Here is a 20,766-nt window from a genome sequence, read left to right on the forward strand (position 1 = left end):
CAGTGATTACTCTTTGCAGGGGTTGAATACATACATATGTATTAATTTCTGTTTTAAAGCAAAGATTACAATTGGAATGTCTGAAAATGGCTTTGCTGGGGTTGAATAAATAACTATTATAATGCTGTTGTAGCAATAAAACAAATGCACATTTTTTATGATCCAGTAGTATAGCAATCTACCTCTTTACTTACTGCAAGTGCCACATTCCAACCTTAGAGGCTCCCACATTAATTCTTATTATTGCTGCAGCGCTACAGCAAGGAAATCCCTTATCACCTTAACAAATGAAATCCTGGGGTTAATCTGTACACATGCCAGGAAAACAACACAGTATATTATAAATAGCCATAAGTGACTAGTTAGTGAAGTGGGACAGACAGATGAATAAATGTTCCCTTGTTAGCATGAAATACACTGATAATATTGCTTACCATAGCAAAAATGCTATAAACTGTAAATATGGAATATATAAAATCCTTACTGTTGGGACACTGAAACAGCGGAAACATAATTGTATAACTTATTACAACTGCTTCTTTTCAGAAACCCATTAAAGGAGAAGGAAAGTTGTTTACCACTTGGGAGTGCCAAATGTATTTATTTACCTGAAACCCCGGGCAGATGCTCCTATCAGCAGAAAACTGCACTGGCACGGGGTTATTCCAGCGAGCACCACGGAGCATTCCTCTTCCGACTTCTTCTTTCTTCTTGCGGCTGTGCATGCGCATTAGAGGGAAAAGCCGAACTTTAACTGAAAGGGTTTTTTTCTACTGCGCATGCATCTACCCCGGGAAATTTGAAAAAAGAAGAAGCCAGAAAGCCAGAAGCGCTCCGTGGTGCTCGTTGGAATAACCCCGGGGCTTTCAGGTAAGTAAATACACTCACTTGGGGGTGCTTAACATTTGGCAGCACCAAGTGGTAAATAACTTTCCTTCTCCTTTAAGGTAGATTTGAATAGTAATATTTAATATCAACGTTTCGGGGGGTTTAACCTCCCTTCATCAGGATTGATGAAGGGAGGTTAAACCCCCCGAAACGTTGATCATATTGGTGATATAATAATAAAAAGAGGGCCTAGTCCCCTGCTGCAGATAATAGTGTGTGTGCAGATCCGTATATATCTACTGCTGTTGCTAAGGGACCTGACCGGGGTCGGTGGAGAACCAGCACCACCAATGCAGTAAAAGAAACAGCGAGTGAGCGGTAGGAACAACACAATACATACACACCACAGACATTGATATTTTCCCCAGATGTCCTTTTACCCAAGGGGACCGACTATTTGTCACAAGTGGAGTGAAGACAAATCATTCATAAACTATAAAAAAATAAATAATGCAGACCAATTGAAAAGTTGCTTAGAATTGGCCATTCTATAACATACTAAAGCTTAACCAGAAGGCGAACCATCCCTTTAAAATCATTTGGAAGCAACAGAGAGGCCTGCTGATTTATAGACCTGCAAAGCTGAATGCACGGCATAGTGAGAAAAGTATTGACTGTTTTACTGTGTCAAAAGTCAGTTCCATTTACAAAAGCTAGAAAAATGTTTCATTAGAAATGGGGTAAACAAATTAACATTAGGCACTGTATGAACCAGATAAACTTTCCGTTCAGGATTTCCAAGAAAATGTTATTCTTTAGTGCCTGGGATGCTTGTCTGGCTTCTGCTCTGTATTAGTACAGTTGTGGGACCCATTACCCAAAGGGACCTGGGGTCATCCAAATAAGAGATCTTTCCATTATTTGGATCACCATACCTTAAATCTATCAAAAAAATCTTTAAATTTAATCACTTAAACATTAAGGGGGTAATTTATCAAAGGTTGAGTTGTTTTTCCCAAGAAAGATTCGAGTTTTCGAGGGTATTTTTCAGCTAAAACTCGAATTTTCAGGGGGAAAAAAAACACAAAACATCTTGAGATTTATTATACCCCAGAGCTGGAAATAGCTCAAATCCTAAAATTCACCATCTAAAACATGTTACGGTCATGTAGAAGTCAGTGGCAAAGGTCCCTTGAACCATTTGAAGATGTTAATAGCCTTCATGATGTTCGAGTTTTTTCAGGTGGGTTTTTAAATTCCTGTTTTTTACCCCGACTTTACTAATTCAAGCTTTTTACAATTGAGTTTTTTCTTAAATATAAACCATTCGAGCTGTGAGTTCATTTGCGGTCACTCGAGGTCTAGAAAAAGCTCTAAAATTTGATGAATTTATTTTTACAAAGAAAAATGAAATTTCTAAAAATCAGAATTGTTTAAAATTCCTATAATTTGGCGCTCTCTGCATAACGGGTTTCTGCATGTTGGGTCCTCTACCTATAGTAAATCAAACCGTTATGGGGGCCACAGAGCTGAGAAAGCATTGCTACAACTTAAAACATATTATTGTCTCTTCTTGCACGACTCCAGTACATAGACAAAGAATACATTGCGGCTGTTATCTTTAGAACATTTTCTTGTAAACTGGTTTACAGAGCTTTGCATTTTATTTTGCGGACCATCACCTGATTGCTATTGCATTTTACCCAATAAATTTCTTCCCATTCAATAAAATGTATTTTCCAATTTAACATTACTTAAATCCATTCAACATTCAGAGATACAAACTAGTTCTACTGAGGTTTTGTTTCACAAAAACGCTCCACTTGCTTTATGCTTCAAATCTTCCAAAATATTTATTATATTTTACCATATTATTTAAAAATGTTCAGTTGATCAAAATATGCCACACCTTGTGAAGTTCAGCAAATGCCTGTACCGCTAAACAGTAATGCCTCATCCATTTCCAAATAAAAATGAGGCCAGAAAGAAAAAGGCTGCAGGTTTGCAACTTAATGAGATCTTATTACAAGAGATATGACCCCACTACCTTGAAATAACATCAAAGAACTTTCGAGTACAGAAAGGGATTTATAAAAGCTTTCCTTGAATTCTGTGCCTGGGCATTACAATTGCCAGACATGATTGTTAAGATCTCCCACTTCCTTCAATGGAAAAGGCTGCTTCTCCGACAGTCTCATTTCTACACCACTGAAAGCTTTTTAAAAGCCGAACTATGTTTGTGATGGAATTCTTCCCACAAACCACTAGGGTTCTCGGTTTAACACAATACAAGGGACTGTATATGTTATCTCATTAAAGGAAACCTTTTTTTCTTTGTGCCGTTGAATTATCACATGAAACAAATAATGCTGCAAGTGCAGACCTGTCACTTTCAATAAAATGCATTTTGAAAATATGTGGCAGAAAATAAAGAGGCAAACATCAAAACCACATGATTGTGTGGTCTTCAATTCTGCCACACCAATTTAATATTAGTTACCCACATTTTAACTGGGCCAAAAATGAGGAGGGGGGATGAGGATTAACTCATGTGTGGGATGAGAAAGATGAATTTAGAGGTATGTGACGTGAATGTAAATATTATAAGTGGAATGAGAATCCTGCGAAATAGCCATTTGCCACATAAATCCTTCCTTCGTCGTACTATATAGCTTTCTGATGTTGAGGTTGTATATCTGAATTCTACTGAAAGTATCAAAGAAACCAAGGGCCCCGCTTATCAAACCCTCTGATACAAATGATGTAGCGCAGAAGCCTAAATGAGACAGTTAAAGGGCACCTGTCATAACAAGTTTGTTATCCCCACTGGAGGCTATTCTACCAACACCAGGAGGGAGTTCCGGTTATGTGCAGCCATAAATTACATGAATGCCTAATGAAAAAACTTATTAGCAAATTCCTTAATGGAACTATTTATATAAACTAGTTATTACAGGTATGGGAACCGTTATCCAGAATGCTCAGGACGTGGGGTTTTCCAAATAAATGCAGTAATTTGGATCTTCATACATTAAGGGGCAGATTTATCCAAAGAGACAGTACATGATAAATTTCGATATTCAAATTTTTTTCAAATTCAAATTGAATTTGGACTATTCCCTAGTCAAAGTACACAAAAAATAGCTCAAAATTTGAATTTTTTTAATACGAATTTTCACTTCGACCCTTGATAAATCTACCCCTAAGTATACTAGAAAATCAATTAAACATTAAATAAATCCAATAGGCTGGTTTTTCTTCTTATAATGATTATTTCTATCTTAGTTGGGGGTTACTGTTTTTATAATTACAGATAAAAAGGAAATCTTTTTTAAAAATTTGGATAAAATTGATTCTATGGGAGATGGCCTTTATGTAATTCGGAGCTTTATGGATAATGGTTTTCCGTGAGTAACATCAACTGTATATACTTCTGAATGATATGAGTGTCTCCTACATGAACTCCCCAGCAGTGGAATGACTAGTTATTGGATACCACAGCAAAATCATTGGGACCTCTAAAATGACAGAGTATACAGAACGTAACTTATGCAAAACTTACGCCACTTTAGTAGAAACTTCTGTAACATGCATTGACAAACAAAAGTGAAAAGGGAGGGCAGGTGGGTAAGGTTTATACTTAGGGCAACCCCTCCCCCCAATGAACTGATTGACTATTTATATGTACTACTAATTATAGAGCAACAACTGTTTATATTGCCATCTATTTTCTGAATTATATGGGTGTCTCCTACATACTTCCCAGCAGTGAAATATAAACATATATTGCTACTGCTTATCAGTCAGCATCCCACACGGGATCATTTGTGAAGTGCACACAAGGGGTGTGACCATAAAAGCTGGTTCTACATGCTTGTGTTAGCTGGGGGCGCAAAGTTTCTAATGGCAGCCCTGAGCACATGCATAGTGAACAAGTGTACCCAGGGTCAGACCCCCAGCCGCAAAGCAGCCTTTGCCCCGCAGTTGCCCCCCCCTGCTTACCGATTGTTTCTCGCGGTAGTGACCAGGGCCAGGAAGGGAGGTCGGGGCAGCGACCGGGGTCAGGAAGGGAGGTCGGGCAGTGACCGGGGTCAGGAAGGGAGGTCGGGGCAGCAAACGGGGCCAGGAAGGGAGGTCGGGGCAGCAAACGGGGCCAGGAAGGGAGGTCGGGCAGCGATAGGGGCCAGGGAGGGAGGTCAGGGCAGTGACCAGGACTGGGGAGGGAGGTCAGAAAGCGACTAGAGAGGGAGATCAGTGCAGTGACCAGGGCCAGGGAGGGCCAGTGTTTTAAGTAGGAAGTGGGTCTGGGCCCTGAATGTACCAACTCGTTCATCGTATGTGTGTCACGTACGAGTACACATCCCTTAACATATAATGTTGTGATGTGAGCTGGGGGTTGTGCCCCTTATGCAGCCACACATGACACAACATGTTGGGTCACACCAGGACCTCCTTCCTTCTGGAGGTAGCATAGAACTCGCTAGGGGTATTTTTGCCAAAAATTGTATTGTTTCCCCCACCTATTAGCCCACACTTCTGGTGGGGGAAACAACTTTGCCATCACATAGTTTAAAAGTAGACTGTAGTCATGATAGTATTACCATTGGAACTGACACTTGTTGGTGGAAATGGGGTTTATAAATAATTTGGGTTATGTACAAAATAAACAAATGATTTGATTTTGGATGTGGTTCTCCAGAGTGAAAATGTTTGCTGACTTGCTGTAGTCAAGATATATTTCTGTATATTAATCAAAGAAGAAAAAAAAGAGTAAAGGAGTACTATTTTAAAAAATGGAAAATTGTATATTGCCAGAAAATACTATAACTGAACTTATTATATATATTAATATATTAAGTGAACATATTAATATATTTGAAAGACTTTGTAAAAGTAAAAAAAAGTAATAAAAGATTACTCTTTTGTTTCAACAAGGAAGATAAATTGGCAAAGGAAGAACAGCAGACATTCTTTTCCACCTCACATTTTGCAAAAATAGACTTCTGCTTTAGTGCTATAAAAACAATGATAGCCAGCTACAGTTTACTTTAACAGCTGCAATAAGAGGTAACATTGTGTTCTGTGTGTCGATTTTTTTTTTATGCTACTTTATTACAATGTGCTACATGTCCACGAATTAACTTGTGTGAAATGGAAATAGTTTTTCCGAGACTAGAAATGGATAATGTGGCACATCCCAAAACACAGCCAACATTTAGGAAACCATGCCTTCCTGTATACTAAAAAGGAGCACAGTGTTGTAATGGCTTATTGGATTAAGCTCAATGAGGGAAAGCTTGTAATTATATGTATTCCAGATGGCATTTTATGCTATTTTATTTCTCTTTCCAGAGGAAGCCATGTCTTCCAAGTGTGAATTAAACTGATGAGATGTAAAATTATATAATCCTTAAATGAGAAGAATAAAATCTGATTATCTCTTCGCGAGCCAGGCAGTGTAACCATGTCACAGTAGCAAGAAGACCATTTAGCTGATGGGTTATTGTTCATGGATACTGTATTCGTTGGGAACTTATAGGTTTCAAGCCAACTTGACAAACAGATGCTCATAAACCATCCAACATGTTGACCTTTCTTGGGCATCCCCTGACTTCTTCCACACATTCAAAGGATGTCTGTAGGTAGATTCACAACACATTACACAGAAGATTCTTTCTGTAGCATATCAGTGCTCTGGAGTAAAAATTGGTGTCTAAAGTTGTCCAATGTTATTTCATCCTTACCATGATTTGAATGAAAAATGCTATGTTATTTCAATATTAGGGTCTACTGCAACATATTGTATTTTCAAATATTGGCAAATACTGTCACAAATTTCTGCCACTACTGTATCATCTGCCTTTCATATCTGAAAATATACTAAATATTTATCGATTTAAAGCATTTTCTCCCACCCCATCAAGCATTTCTAATCTTGGAACAAATAAGTGAGCACTGAAGCCTTTGTAAATTAAATGATGGTGGTTGAAAGAAAACTAAACCCAGAATAAACAGATTATTTTAAGTAGTTTTTTGGCATTCTGCTAACTTGCCTCCTTGCTTCTACTAATGTGGACCTAGCCTTTATTTCAGGCTGATGCGCTGACACCATGAAGAAATAATGTTAGAGCTGCATGGGAATCCTTTACTGGCATAACACAAAAGACTAATAAAACTAATCACCATTTATTTTGACTTTTACTTGCCCTTTATAGCAAATTATGTGTTGCAGATGAGCAACATCTAATGACACAATGTTAAATTATTGGTGGTGCTAATTTGTTAGACACCCCACAGTCATAATAATCATTTGCCCCAAACCCCAGGCTAGTGCTCTTCTTTGCTCAAAAACACACCAACAGTTAGTATTCCAGTGAGGGGCACACTGCCATCTTGTTTCCTGTCCTCGGGATATGTAAGGGCTTACCCAGATGGTCTAGTGGGGAATAGGGACCTGCGGGGACGCCCGCAGCCCTAGTCTTCCCCGTTCATTGCCGGTCTCTCCTGTGGCGCGCACTACTGGGTTATATGCACCGTGCGTGTTATGCAATCACATCTTGGCGCGAAATTTAAAGGTATTTAAAGGGGCTTTGGGCTTGTAATCATTGACCGTTGTTAGGTCTAATCTGATTAGTATCTGGGTGCGATTTCTGTCTGTGTATATTTTGGTTTTGATCCCTGCCTGTCTGAATTCTGCCAAATCCTGACCTTTTGCCTGCCTGACCATTCTGAATTCTGCCTATAATGACCTGGCCTGCCTGACTATTCTGAATTCTGCCTGTACCGAACTTGGCCAGCATGACTATTCTGAACTCTGCCTGTACCGACCCTGGCCTGCCTGACTATTCTGAACTCTGCCTGCACTGACCCCACCCTGCCTGACTATTCTGAACTCTGCCTGCACAGCCCCCGGCCCGCCTGACCACGCTTATCATAACGACCGCCCCCCTTCGCTCGTTCAGACTGCTTGCTTTGCTCCTCTCAAGTTAAGACCTGGCGGCATCTGAGTAGCTGAGGGCTGAAGATTGAGCCGTGACCGGGAGCGTAGCACTTGAATTTAGGGAGCCGTACTTGACAGGATCTTTGTTGCACCCACAAGCGATCTCTGGGACAGGCAAGTAGATAACGGAAAAGCAAGATCATAATCACTGGGGTGCCTAACAAATTATCAGTTGTGATTGATTAACCCTTTCCATCTCCTTTAAGCAGTTCTACTAAAAGAACATTTAACTGTACTGTGATTCTGCAGGTGACTGTGGTTATATAGATCTGACATCCCTGGAAAACAATGTTAAATATTGGCATGTCATTCAGTTTCTGTGATTTGTAAACTTTTTAAGCAATGCCCAAGGCTGCAACAGTGAATTACGGTTACATAAGGTAACTTGCACTCAGGGCACCTTGTCAAACTTTACACCCATACTACTTACAAGTGAAAACCAATACTTTCCAAGGAAGCAAACTTGCACATTATGATTACTCTCTAGATAAAAACAAGGAAATTGCTATTAATCATATTCAAGTTTTTTTGACAATTTCACTTAAAATTTATCAGATTGTAAATTTCATGGACTGGCTTGCTTTGCTTAATTTATGCTGGTGGAGTCAGTGAACAGAAACTGTGATCCCCAAAGACTACTTGTTCTTAATCTGACTTCACAAAACATAAATCAACTAGTCTTTGCAATGAAACTCACAGCAGAAAATTGACACACACAACCCAGTAAATCTATACTGAAAAAAAAATAAAAAAGGGATGCATTATGCTAATTGCTATGGAACATGTAAAGTCAGGTCTATGGCATGCCAAGCATTTTGACGACCACGGTACACTCAGAGAACACAGAGGCTGTGGCTGTCTTCACCACCTGTCACTGCTTCCTTTAACAGAATAGGAATCCATATGCCTATGGTACACACTAGCAGTATCAGGCGGATAACACTCAAGAATACCTTTTTTATTATTCCCAAGTGGTGTCTGCTTGTCAAAGTCAGCATTTCCCATTCTTTAAAAAGGAAGACGCAACAGGTGGAGAATGTCAAGCACTGCATGGGTAAAAAAAAAACACTGAGTGTGTCATAGCTTTAAAACTAGGCTCACATGGCTAACCACTTTCTAGTTTTTTATGCAAGGCAAGAAAAAAAACTAACATCAGCAACATATATAGTCTAGACTAAGTGTATGTTTATGATTCAGATGGACAGACATTTCTGTAATAGCCAACAACAAAACATCAAAAAATATAGATACAGTATACAAAGGGCATATCTAGTATCCGGATTCCTTCTGCATCTAGCCATTTCTATTATATTATATTATGTTAAATTAGGGGTGTCCAACCAGCAGCCCTTCAGCTCTTACTGATATGCAACTGATATGCAACCCCTAGAATCCCATGCCAACTAAAGGCATTCTGGGCCTTTTAAAGTTATAGTTCACCATCAGTTTAAGGGCAGTAGAACAACCCAGTATAGTTAAAGAACTGTAGTATTACTGTATATAATATACAGAGGTGATACACTCCAGAGATGAATAGTTCCCTAATATTTGTTACACAAAAGTATTTTAATGGATAAGGAGAAGACCGTGTATAAGAATTGGTTACATATATGCATCACTCAGTGTTGTACCTTTCTTTTCTGTTTTTTCCTTCATTTTCTTTTCTTCTCCTGATTTTGGCGCTGGAGGGGAAGATTTCACTGGAGCTGGCTGGGGAGCACTTACTGGTGTGGAAGTACTGGAGTTAGCAGAGGTGCTAGCTGGTATGCTAATCTGTTTCACTGCCATAAATGAAATAATAGGATGAAAAAAATTCACAAGCTTCCACATATGCTATTGTTTAATAATTACACTTTGTCACCTTCCCTGTCTTGCACACAGGTATTACCTCCATTTTTTACTTCAGTTTTTACTAGCTGTTCTTTCAGGGTTTCAATTTCTTTCTTCAACTTGGCATTTTCTACACGAAGCTTCTTCTCCTCTCGTAGAGAAGCCTGCAGAACTAAACATCATAACTCAACGTAAATATTGACATATATTATAGATATGTGACAAACAAATGTCAACCAAAGCCATAGATATTCTATTTCATGACAACAGTCAGACCAGGTATACTATATTCTACTATATCTAGTATAAGAGTCAACCCGCCAGCTCAAAAATATCTTTTCTGTGAACCCAAAATACAGATTTATCCTCTTGTTTGTTTCTATTTAGGTGACAACTTCTCAGCCTGCATGAAGAGAAGAATTTACACAGTGCTCCCCACCATAGGCTGCCTAGTCAATCAGTGATGATTTGGGCATCATCACTGATGTTGTATTAAAACCAGGGGGATGTAAAGGACCATTATGTGTTAAACATATATGGCCTGTCCTGATGACTGGGGTGGGGGCAGTAGCAAAATTTCTATGTAGCAGAGATACTTTTCATTTTCAATTAAGAGATGTTTTTTTACAAAAATTTTTACATAAATTTGATAGGATCATTTAAATTTAGATAACAGGCCTGCACTACTTTCCCATCTATTGTTCCGGGATATCAAATATAGGGTTTTTGCATTTCCCCAATTAACTTCAAAGAGAAAATCCAAATTCAAGCTTATACACAACTGATTTATTAATTACAAAATAATCTCTTATATGGCTTAGAAATCACAGTGGAAGTATTCTTCAGGGCAGAATAATTGTTTGGTAAATAATGAACAAGGAAAATAAAATTCATTGGAGATGCAATTTTTTTTTATAAGCTCAAGCTCAGCCCACTATTTACCATGGACCACTGCTCCTCTTCTGCAAAAAACACACCAGCCAGATGTAATTTTCCACTGAGACCGCCATTTTGCTTCTTTCCTACAGCAGCATTAGGCCTTCTGAAAACAGAAGGTATTTACTTGCCTTTGTGCCATATACATGGCACTGCTTCTTTCCTAGTAATCCCTTGTTCTAAAATCCAGAAGTCAGTAATTAGAAAACAAATAGTCCCAATGCAAACCCGTCTTTGTATCCCTCATGAGTAAAGTAGACTAGATTAAAAGGGTGTCCTGAGCTTACCATAAGGATACAAAATATTATGCACATATGAAGTGTGTTTATCCACAAAGGAAATATGAAATACATTTAGACAGCTTGGCCTTTCAAAAAGCCCTGAAATATGCAATGGCTATGTGCAAATAAGCTAAAAATATATTTACTTAGTGGGCTCTTGGGTCAGATACCTCATGTTAAATTAATACCCAATAAGTGAGTCACAACACATGCAGATTGTGCACCAATTTTACCAGCACCCAGATATTTTTTTTTGGTTAAAATGGATGATAGACGAACCCTCTTAAAATTCAGAAAGTTTATCTGGGTACTGGTATATATAACTATATCTTTATTTTCCCAATCCTCTATTATGGAACCCACGCCTTCATGGTTTTTTTTAACAAGTCTGAGCTAAGGTATATTAAAGCAAATGTCATTTATGAAGTGGAAGGCAGAACGCAAAGCAAAAAAATTGGTGTAATCCAGCATTTTTTTCACACTTTGCACTCTGCAGTCAAGCCTAAATGAACTGCTGCTGATGCTTGCACTATATTGTGGAGCACAGATGCTTACAAAACACACAAGAAACAGCCACTTGCGAATATTTATTATAAATAGACCTTATCAGCAACACCCGAGATCCAGCCAGTACAATAGGAGTATATGACTATGATTAATCATGTGGATCCTCAGGCTTGTGGGTGCATTCCAGGAAAATCAATTCTAGAGATTTCTCCTTTCAATAACATTTTTGGAGGGGTGTGGGAATGGGAATAATTCCCATATTTACTAATAGAATTAGTATTAGTAAATAATAGGCATGTAATACCTGCACTATTTATTAAAAAAAAAAAAAATCCCAACCCAACTTAAAATCTTTTACCAATATCAGTGCTGCTTTAAAAGAATAACAATAATAATTCAGGTGTTTCCTTACTTGCTTTTTCCTTGAGCAGTGAAACTTGTTGTTTGAGGTATTCAATAATCTGATCAGCTTCTGCAGCTCTCTGGTCCAGTCGGTTTAGCACAGGGTTGCTGGTAGCCATCTTTGTTAATGACCGGGCTAAAAACCTTAAAATAAATGCAAACACTTTACTTTCCATACAAGAACACAGTTCAATGAACTGAATCATCACAGAAATACTGTTTTCCACTGACTCACTTTCCCTGTTATTACGAGTTTACAACTGATGGTTGGTTGATACTTGTTTTTGACAACCAACCATGAACCAGAATGGAAAAACTTTACTTTTTGAACTTAACTTATAAACTATAATGCCAAAAGTAATATGAAGTTGGTCTGTCCTTTGCTGTTATAACAGTTTCTATTTTGCTGTGATAGTTGCTGTGATTATATTGCTGTTGACATTTGCTACAATTTGGTTCAATGAGCATTACGAAGCTGGGCACTGCTATGTGATCAGGCCTAGCTTGCACTTGATGTTCCAATTCATCCCACAAGAATTCAGTTGGGTTGAGGCCAGGGTTTTATTCAGGCCAGTCAAGTTCTTTTACTCCCATTTTCCAAACCTGTTCTGTACAGACCTTGCTTTATCCATATGGGGTATTATTAATATTATTATTAAAAAAGGTAAGGCCTTCCCCAAACAATTGCCATAATGTATAAAACAGAGTGTTATCAACAATGTAACTGTGTGCTGTAGGATTAAGAGTTGCCTTTAACAAAACCAAGGATTCTATCCCAAACTATGAAACCCATTCCCAGACCACTCCTTCTCCTCCACCAAACGTTAAAGCCAGTCTTATAAATTCAAACAGGTACTAGATATTTTGGCATTCACCAAACCTATACTAGTCTGCTACACTGCCAGATGTGAATCATGATTATGACTTCAGATAACCCATTTCCACCTCTTTAGAGTTTAATGGCATAGATTTAATCACCATTCCTGGCAATGCATGACATCGCAAATGATGTTTTAAACTTGTGTGTGGTTGCTCCATTATAAAATAAACATGCTTCTGATGAATAGAATTTGAGCTGGCGCTATTTCCAGAGATAGTTTGGAACCAAGTAGCTACTGTTTAAATGTAGAATATGTGATTTCTGAAGGGTTGTCTGGATACTTTTGCCCATATAGTGTATCTATTGGTTTGACAAACATTATTAAACCTGGCCAGGATCAGACTTACTGGACATAACTTAGCAAAATGAGGAAAATGGACAAATAGCACTGGTCATACATCCTGCTAATGCCTGAATGATAGAATCTAGTAGCCAAATTCAAAGCAATATGAACATTGATAGATCATACTGCTTTTGTGAGCATTCTCTTCCTATTGCTGCTAATACTTAAAAAACAAAGGTGCAATATATTTATGGTCTAATTATAGGAAGGATAAGATCATGTAATGTTTATTAAAAGCAAAAGTGATACATTATAAATAGTGTAGGAACATACAGTGCGAACTCAGTAAAACTGTTCATGCTGAAAAGAAGTTATGAAAACAGTGATAAAAATTTACTGCCAATGAGAATCCCAGCACTAGGGAATGAATACCTGAACACAACATGCAGCTTCAGAAATAGACTACAAATATGCAGAGCAACAGAGAGGTGGAGCACGTCTGCTGCTCATGGTTCCCTGATGCATTTCAATACCTGTATAAGCTACTTCAAGTTTTATAGATCCAAACAAAAACCCAAGAAATTAAGAAAGCATTACCTTTAAATCAGGAGCAGCTAGCCAGAGTTGAAAAGAGAATAGACACCAAATTCAAAATGAGTCTGTGAGCTCACACATGTAGCTCACACCAACTGGCTCCTGTCATTCATTCCAGCAACATTCCACAGCCAGCATGGATCTCCCACAAGTCAGTTGCCAGTTGCTCATCTATAAGATAGTCTTACTGCACTCTCACTACAGATATTAGGTATAATATATATATCCACGGATATCAGAAAACCGGCATACCCATGTAAAAAAATGTTCACCTCTATTTTTATCATATCATAGTATCAAAGGACTATGATATGATAAAAATAAAGAGGTGAACATTTTTTTTTTACATGGGCGTGCCGGTTTTCTGATATTCGTGGATATATACATATATTAACCATGCACCATGTTTACATATTCTCGCCTTTTTACACACACATATTTACACACAGACCGCATTTTTAGCATTCCCCAGGGCTTTATTACCAATTAGCAATATGCAATGCAGTCTTAAAGGTATATTCAACATACAAATATGGAATTCCCTATCCGGAAACCCATTATCCGGAAAGCTGATGACTATTTCAGTTATGGGGGAATGTAATATTGGTTTCTATCAGAAAAGTGATAAGTAAATGTTCGCAAAGTGAACAATTTTGCCTTTGTGAACACGTTGTCCCTCACTCGGATAGCAGGAAGACAACTTAATAAGACCTTAGGGGGGGAACAGATACTAAGATGAGATTTTAGTTGAATACTTATTTGCTATCCTACATATTGCTGGAGCTATGGCTGACACACACACGCATCTTTCTATGGGCAGGGCCCTGAACAAATCTGAGACCTCAAAAGGAAGCTGTTGAACTGTGCTGTGACCCTACACTTTGGGGCAAATTCACTAAGATGCGAAGTTGCGCCAGGCGCAACTTCGCCGCACTTCGCCTGGCGTGGTTTCGCCAGGGCTCCGCAAATTCACTAAAATCCAAAGTTGCGCACAGGGGTAGCGTAAGGTTGCGGAGTTGCGCTAGCGTTGATTCGCTATATAAAGCGAAGTTACGCTAGCGAAGGCTAATTTGCATACAGCGCGAAATTCAAATTTCAATGGAGGAACACGGATCTGCACTACAAATGCCTAGAAAACATTCAAATCAGCAAATAAAAATTTTATTTTGCCCTACACATGTGCCCACTGTCTAGGTAAGTTGCCATGAGTCAGGAAATGTAGGGGGGAGGAAGGGGAGCCCCAAAAATTTTTCGATCTTTTTCAGCCTATCACCCATCATGTAGAAAACACGCCAGCGTTTTTTGGGACTTAGAAAAAAAATTGACTTTTTTTTAAACAATCCCTATCTACTCTATTGCGCTTCGCCAGGTCTGAGGTGGCGAAGGAAGTCTAGCGTAAAAGGTAGCGTTCAGTACACTGCGCAAGTTAGTGAATTTGCGTAGTTTCGTCGCTAGCGAAAATCCGCCTGGCGTAAGGTTGCGAAGTAACACTAGCGAAACTACGCCAGCGTTCGTTAGTGAATTTGCGCAGTAGCGAAAATGCCAAACGCTAGCGAATTAACGCTAGCGTTCGGCGCTTTGCGGCTTAGTGAATTTGCCCATTTGTATCTGGGCTACTCCTGACTGTTAAATTACCCAGGTCAATGTGCTGAAATTACCCAGGTCAATGTGTTGAAATCCTCCAGTAATGGTAAGATTATAATGTGGGCCTACTTTGGAAGATGGAGTTATAAAATATGTCAGTATCACTCTTAATTCCTCATCTGAAGCAAAGATACCAATATGAAAATTTGAATTCCCTTTATATTTTGTATTTATATTTTAATTCCCCCATATATTTTGTGTGAGTGCGCAAGGCTTGCTTGCCATGTTTTGTACTTAATGTACAAGCACATGTGCTGGCTCAACATCAAGGAAAAGTGAAGTCCTTCCAAAGTTAAAGCAAAGCCACTAGGGATGAAGATATATACACATGTATATGTTTAATAATAATTTTGTTCATACATGTATATTTTGTTTACACTTTCCACTGTATTTGGCAACTGGCACTCACAACCTAGAGAAATGCATTATACCAAAGTGGCAGGTGCACATACCCCAAGGACACATTCCTAAAAATAGTGTGACCAACTACTTGCTATTGAATACAAAAATATACAGTCTTTACAGCATATAAGAAAATTAGGTGTAGTAGATGTAAATGTTGATTATATGCTCTTTATGAACATAGCCCTCTACCAGTGATTATGCTTTTCATTGTTGTGTTTTTTAATGACTCTCTTTCTCTGCCCCCGCAAATACGGATGCCCACATGGTTGAGGTTTAATGTTATTGCTAAGAAGCCAAATAAACTGTTATTATCCACTTTCCTTGGGAACTTTCTCTTCAATGCACTACAAACTAGACTAGAACAATCTTCAGGAAAGAGGTATTGGTTGAGAATGCTGAGTTAGCTATTATGGCACGAAAGGATAGTGAAGGCAACAGGACAGCTGTAATAGTCACAGTTACAGGAATAGTTGGCCAACTGTGATGCACTGCGTCTTGCTGCTCACACACTGATGTAACTTGAACCACATTAATGTACTGTAAGTTTGAGAACACTGTGGCTCATTTTGTTTCTTGAGACCGATTGCCATTCTTCTACTGAAGTCGTGACATTTGCCTCATCTGACTGACTGTCCAGACCATATAAACAGACATATTTCCAGATTTATCAAACTGAATACTGAGAAACTGGCATAGTAAACAAAGTATTTAGGCCTAGAGTTGTGAATTTGGGAAACACTAATCCGATCAGGACAGCTGCACTTGAATCCCAAAGGAAACCAAAGCAATAAATATTACACTTCTGTTTTCTTGGTGACAAGCCAATTTTGCTTTGTCAACATCCTAAAATAACTTTGTAGATAAATAACAACCATATTATATCAGCCACTGGCTCACATGGGAGTAAAAATCAGCTTTGATGAATCAGCTTTGATGGATTTTTCTGCATTGAGTCAGAAGTTCTGATATTACCCTAAAATAACAAATAAAAAAGCAAACAAATACAAAAAGTATTGTAGAAGTGATACCTATATTGGCTAACAATAAAAAAAATACATTGCAAGCTTTCGGAGAACCAAGGCCCCTTCGTCAGGGCCTTAATTTAGGGTCAGGTTTCATGTCACACTATGTGACCTGACTGAATCCAACCCACCCTAATTCATTGTATTATCTCTACATTTGATCTCTATCTGTAACGTCCTAATTTATTGCCCATGAATACCTTTCACTGATCTAACAGAATATATGCTGTGCCTTTCTATCTTTCATTTGTATTTTACCTGACGAAGTGGCTTTGGTGCTCCGAAAGCTTGCAATGTATGTTTTTTATTGTTAGCCAATATAGGTATCATTTCTACAATACTTTTTGTATTTGTTTGTTTTTTTATTGGTTATTTTTGCTACTGGCTAACACGGTACCACAGTTTTTGTTTTGTGATATTACCCTAGCGTCTCTTTAACAGGCTTCCCTTACCACTTATTGGGCTGTACCCCACCCTGCAGGGTACATGTGAGTAACAGAAAGCCCTTCTATACACATATGTTGTCAGATGGCTTGGGGCGGCACAGATATAACAGCTGCAGCTGTAAACTGCACAAGGCAGTTGAATGACTAAAGGAAAATTCAAGTTTAGAGCAATGCATGCATGAAAGGGGTTGTTTGCCTTCCAACCCTTTTTTCAGTTCACTTGTTTTCAGATTGTTCACCAGAAATTATGACTTTTTCAATTACTTTCCATGTTCTATTTTTGACGGTTTTTCCACAATTGAAGTTTAATGTTCCTGTTTCAGAGGTTTCAGTTTGGCAGCCCAGTAATCCAGGTACAGATTGTGAACTATTACAATTTGCTACATTAGTTAATATATTTCTCTGCAGCATCTGTGGAATATTAGCAACTATTATATAAATTCTAACTATTGCCATAAAGGAGAAGGTAAGGCAAAATTTATGCATTACCTCGCTCTAAAGTTCTTATAAAGATGTCCTTAATCGCTACATTTTTAGCTCACCTATGTGAATATAAAGCAGTAAATAATGCATCGTGTTCAGCTCTCCTTCGGTAAAATGCCGCCGCCATCTTGATAAAGGATTACACGCTTTCTTTTCTTCTTCCTCCGTATTGTGTATGCATGAAAAACACTCCTCCTGGCCCCAGGAGCGTGTCATAAATTACATTGCGGTCAAAGTACGATATGAACAGCACCACAATTGTAATTGAAGTTAAAATGCCTTTATTGCTCAAGTGACGGGCATTACCGCAACGTTTCAGGCCTCATTTGGCCCTTTTTCAGCTTGAAAAAGGGCCAAATGAGGCCTGAAACGTTGCGGTAATGCCCGTCACTTGAGCAATAAAGGCATTTTAACTTCAATTACAATTGTGGTGCTGTTCATATCGTACTTTGACTGCATTTGCTGGTGGAAAAGTGGCCACTGGAGAACCTGCACCCATCCAAAGAAAAGTAAGAAGATTTAACAAGGTTGTGCTGACTATTTTTGTTTGTATATAAATTACATTGCGCTCAGTAGTAGCAGTCAAACCGCTCTGGATTTGCATGCGCTGAATTTGCATGCGCGTCATCATAGAAGAGAGGAAAGCTGCACCTCTGAAACATGTGCAATAGGATATCATTTGGCCCAACGCAACTCAAGGCTGCCTCGGGCAGCAGGGAGGAAGCTGGCTGAAAAATCTGTGACGTCACTGTAGTCCTAGGCTGCATTCTCATCAGAACACTGTTCCTACTACTAGACACCAGGGCATTAACTCCGTTCAGTAAGTGATTAGTTTAACAGACTTGTAATACAGCTTCACTTATGTTTTAGCTCTCGTTCTCCTTTAAGAATAGTTGTTACTAGGGATGCACCGAATCCACTATTTTTGATTCGGCCGAACCCCCCGAACCGAATCCGAATTTGCATATGCAAATTAGGAGTGGGAAGAGAAAACCTTTTTTACTTCCTTGTTTTGTGACAAAAAAAGTCACGCAATTTCCCTCCCTGTCCCTAATTTGCATATGCAAATTAGAATTCGGTCCGGCCGAGCTAAAAAAAAGGCCGAATCCTGACCGAATCCCGAACCGAATCCTGGATTTGGAGCATCCCTAGTTGTTAAAGGCCCCCCCCAGCTGCTTCAGAAAGATATAAGAAGGTGAAAAATTAAACTTTAAAGCTGAAAAAGTCTTTATTCCTGATGAACTATTTGAAAACACCTGAATTAAAAAAAGTGTTAGCAGGTGAACAACCCCTTTAACCTGGAAGGCATATTTTCAGTTTTCTGACCTTTTACATTTGGCCAATTTACAGGGTGCAATATTTATTTTACCTAAAAAAACAATATTTCTTCAGGACAACATGATCTTTCTAAATATGACTGAATTAACAAGATATGTGGCTCTAAATACATAAATATACCTAAATATTGAAAGCAGAACGGATTATGACATTGCCATGTCTCCTGGGATGAAATATGTATAGTTTCTATGGAGCTTTCTCACTAGTATTGATCTAAAACCTATAGGAATTTAGCTGGCCATACACCTACCTACTGTTGGTATGGTGGCCTGCCAATTATGATCAATATATTATGGATATCAGTCAGTTCAGGAACCATGCAGGTTTTAAAATTCAATCAGTGACCTGACAGCCAATGCTTCGTGCATCACTAAAGCTCCTTTCCCCTTGTGTGCTACTCCTCCTACTGACCCATCGCTCGAATTGATCAAGTTTTTAAGCATAACTCCAAAAAACTCAAAAATCATGAAGGCTATTAACATCTTCAAATGGTTCAAGGGACCTCTGCCATTGACTTCTACATGACCTCAACAGGTTTTAGATGGTGTATTCCCAGATTCAAGCTATTTCCAGGGTTGGGGTATAATAAATTCAAATTTTTCTTTTTAACCCGAAAGTACGAGGTTTGACCAAAAAAAACAACTAAAAAATTAAAATTTTCGTGGAAAACACAACTAGAACCTTAATAAATAACTCCCATAATATACGGTTAGCATAAACTGGTAAACACTGTGTGTTTGCTTCAGAATTACTACTATAGTTTATATAAACAAGCTGCTATGTAGCCATGGGGGCAGTTTTATCAGTGCAGAGCAAAAGTACATAACATTTTAATTACTTTGATATATTTTCAGTACTGTTCCTTTAAAAAGTAGTCAAGGGTACCATAAACTGAGGAGTCAGATACAAAGGATTTATTTACAGGCTCCCACAGCCCTGTTCACAAGTATACGACCTATAGCAAATATGCCTGGAATATGTCTAATCAGTATTTTACTATAAAAAGTGCTACAAAGAACAACAGCTTTAGTGCTGCTTGAATCTTGGTAAAACTAAGCAATGATTATGCATCTTTATGACAATAATATGTTTGGACACTTTATTTTAAAAACACATGTTTAAGCAATAATTTATGGCTCTTATAAACATAACACTTGGCGGTGAAACAGCTGCATGTCCATGGATGGAAGCATTTAAATTGGATCTTCATATCATCCACAGATGGTCATATGAGGTTTAATATCTACTGAAAAGGGAACTGATCATCACATGCAAGGTCTTTTGAAAAATATATTCATCTGTACACAAAAAGCCCAAGAAAAGCAATAATAGGTGCCAAAATCTTTTATATTTAAATGGCTCAAACTGTATTTGCTTTTGAAATTCCTGCAAGTTTTTGACTACAAACCAGCAGAAAACAAATAAGAGCATATAGCCATGGAACACAGCATAAAGGATCATTTGTGTGAATAACAGCTCCAACATTTTAAATATCTAGACTTCAGCCAGGGTAAGAAATGTTGGACCTGTGAACATACCAAACTTCAAAATTGTCATTCAAATAGAATCACACTATTTGAGACTTTACTTTACATTCAGCAAACTTCAGCAATTAATGGTGCATATTATATATCGCTTTCCAATCACTTTATCTGCACTTTTACACATATCTCTATCTATAATGTGAAATTTTGTTCACTGAAACTCCTCTGAGAGATCAAATCATTGTCATTTTTGATTTTTCTTGTATGAAGTACACATTCCTCACATTCCTAAAAGTGTACTTCACCTGCATGAGAAGTAGGGTAAAGAATTTTGTTTTGAAGAAGTAGCTCACTTAATGGGATTTCCTAACAAGTCCTACACAGATCTGACTAAGCAGAGCAC

General features: G+C 38.2%; 1 pseudogene across 1 annotated transcript in view; it reads right to left on the bottom strand.

Annotated features, from left to right (window-relative positions):
• The window catches only part of aimp1.L, a 36,599-nt pseudogene that overhangs the window by 13,862 nt on the left and 1,971 nt on the right, over positions 1–20,766 (bottom strand). The window contains exons 2-4 of the transcript XR_001934769.2: positions 11,795–11,928; positions 9,717–9,830; positions 9,460–9,609 (exon numbers count right to left, since the gene is read on the bottom strand). The product of XR_001934769.2 is annotated as an aminoacyl tRNA synthetase complex-interacting multifunctional protein 1 L homeolog (transcript). The remainder of the gene's footprint in view (positions 1–9,459; positions 9,610–9,716; positions 9,831–11,794; positions 11,929–20,766) is intronic.

The sequence above is a fragment of the Xenopus laevis genome, chromosome 1L, assembly GCF_017654675.1.
Source record: "Xenopus laevis strain J_2021 chromosome 1L, Xenopus_laevis_v10.1, whole genome shotgun sequence".
Lineage (NCBI taxonomy): Eukaryota > Metazoa > Chordata > Amphibia > Anura > Pipidae > Xenopus > Xenopus laevis.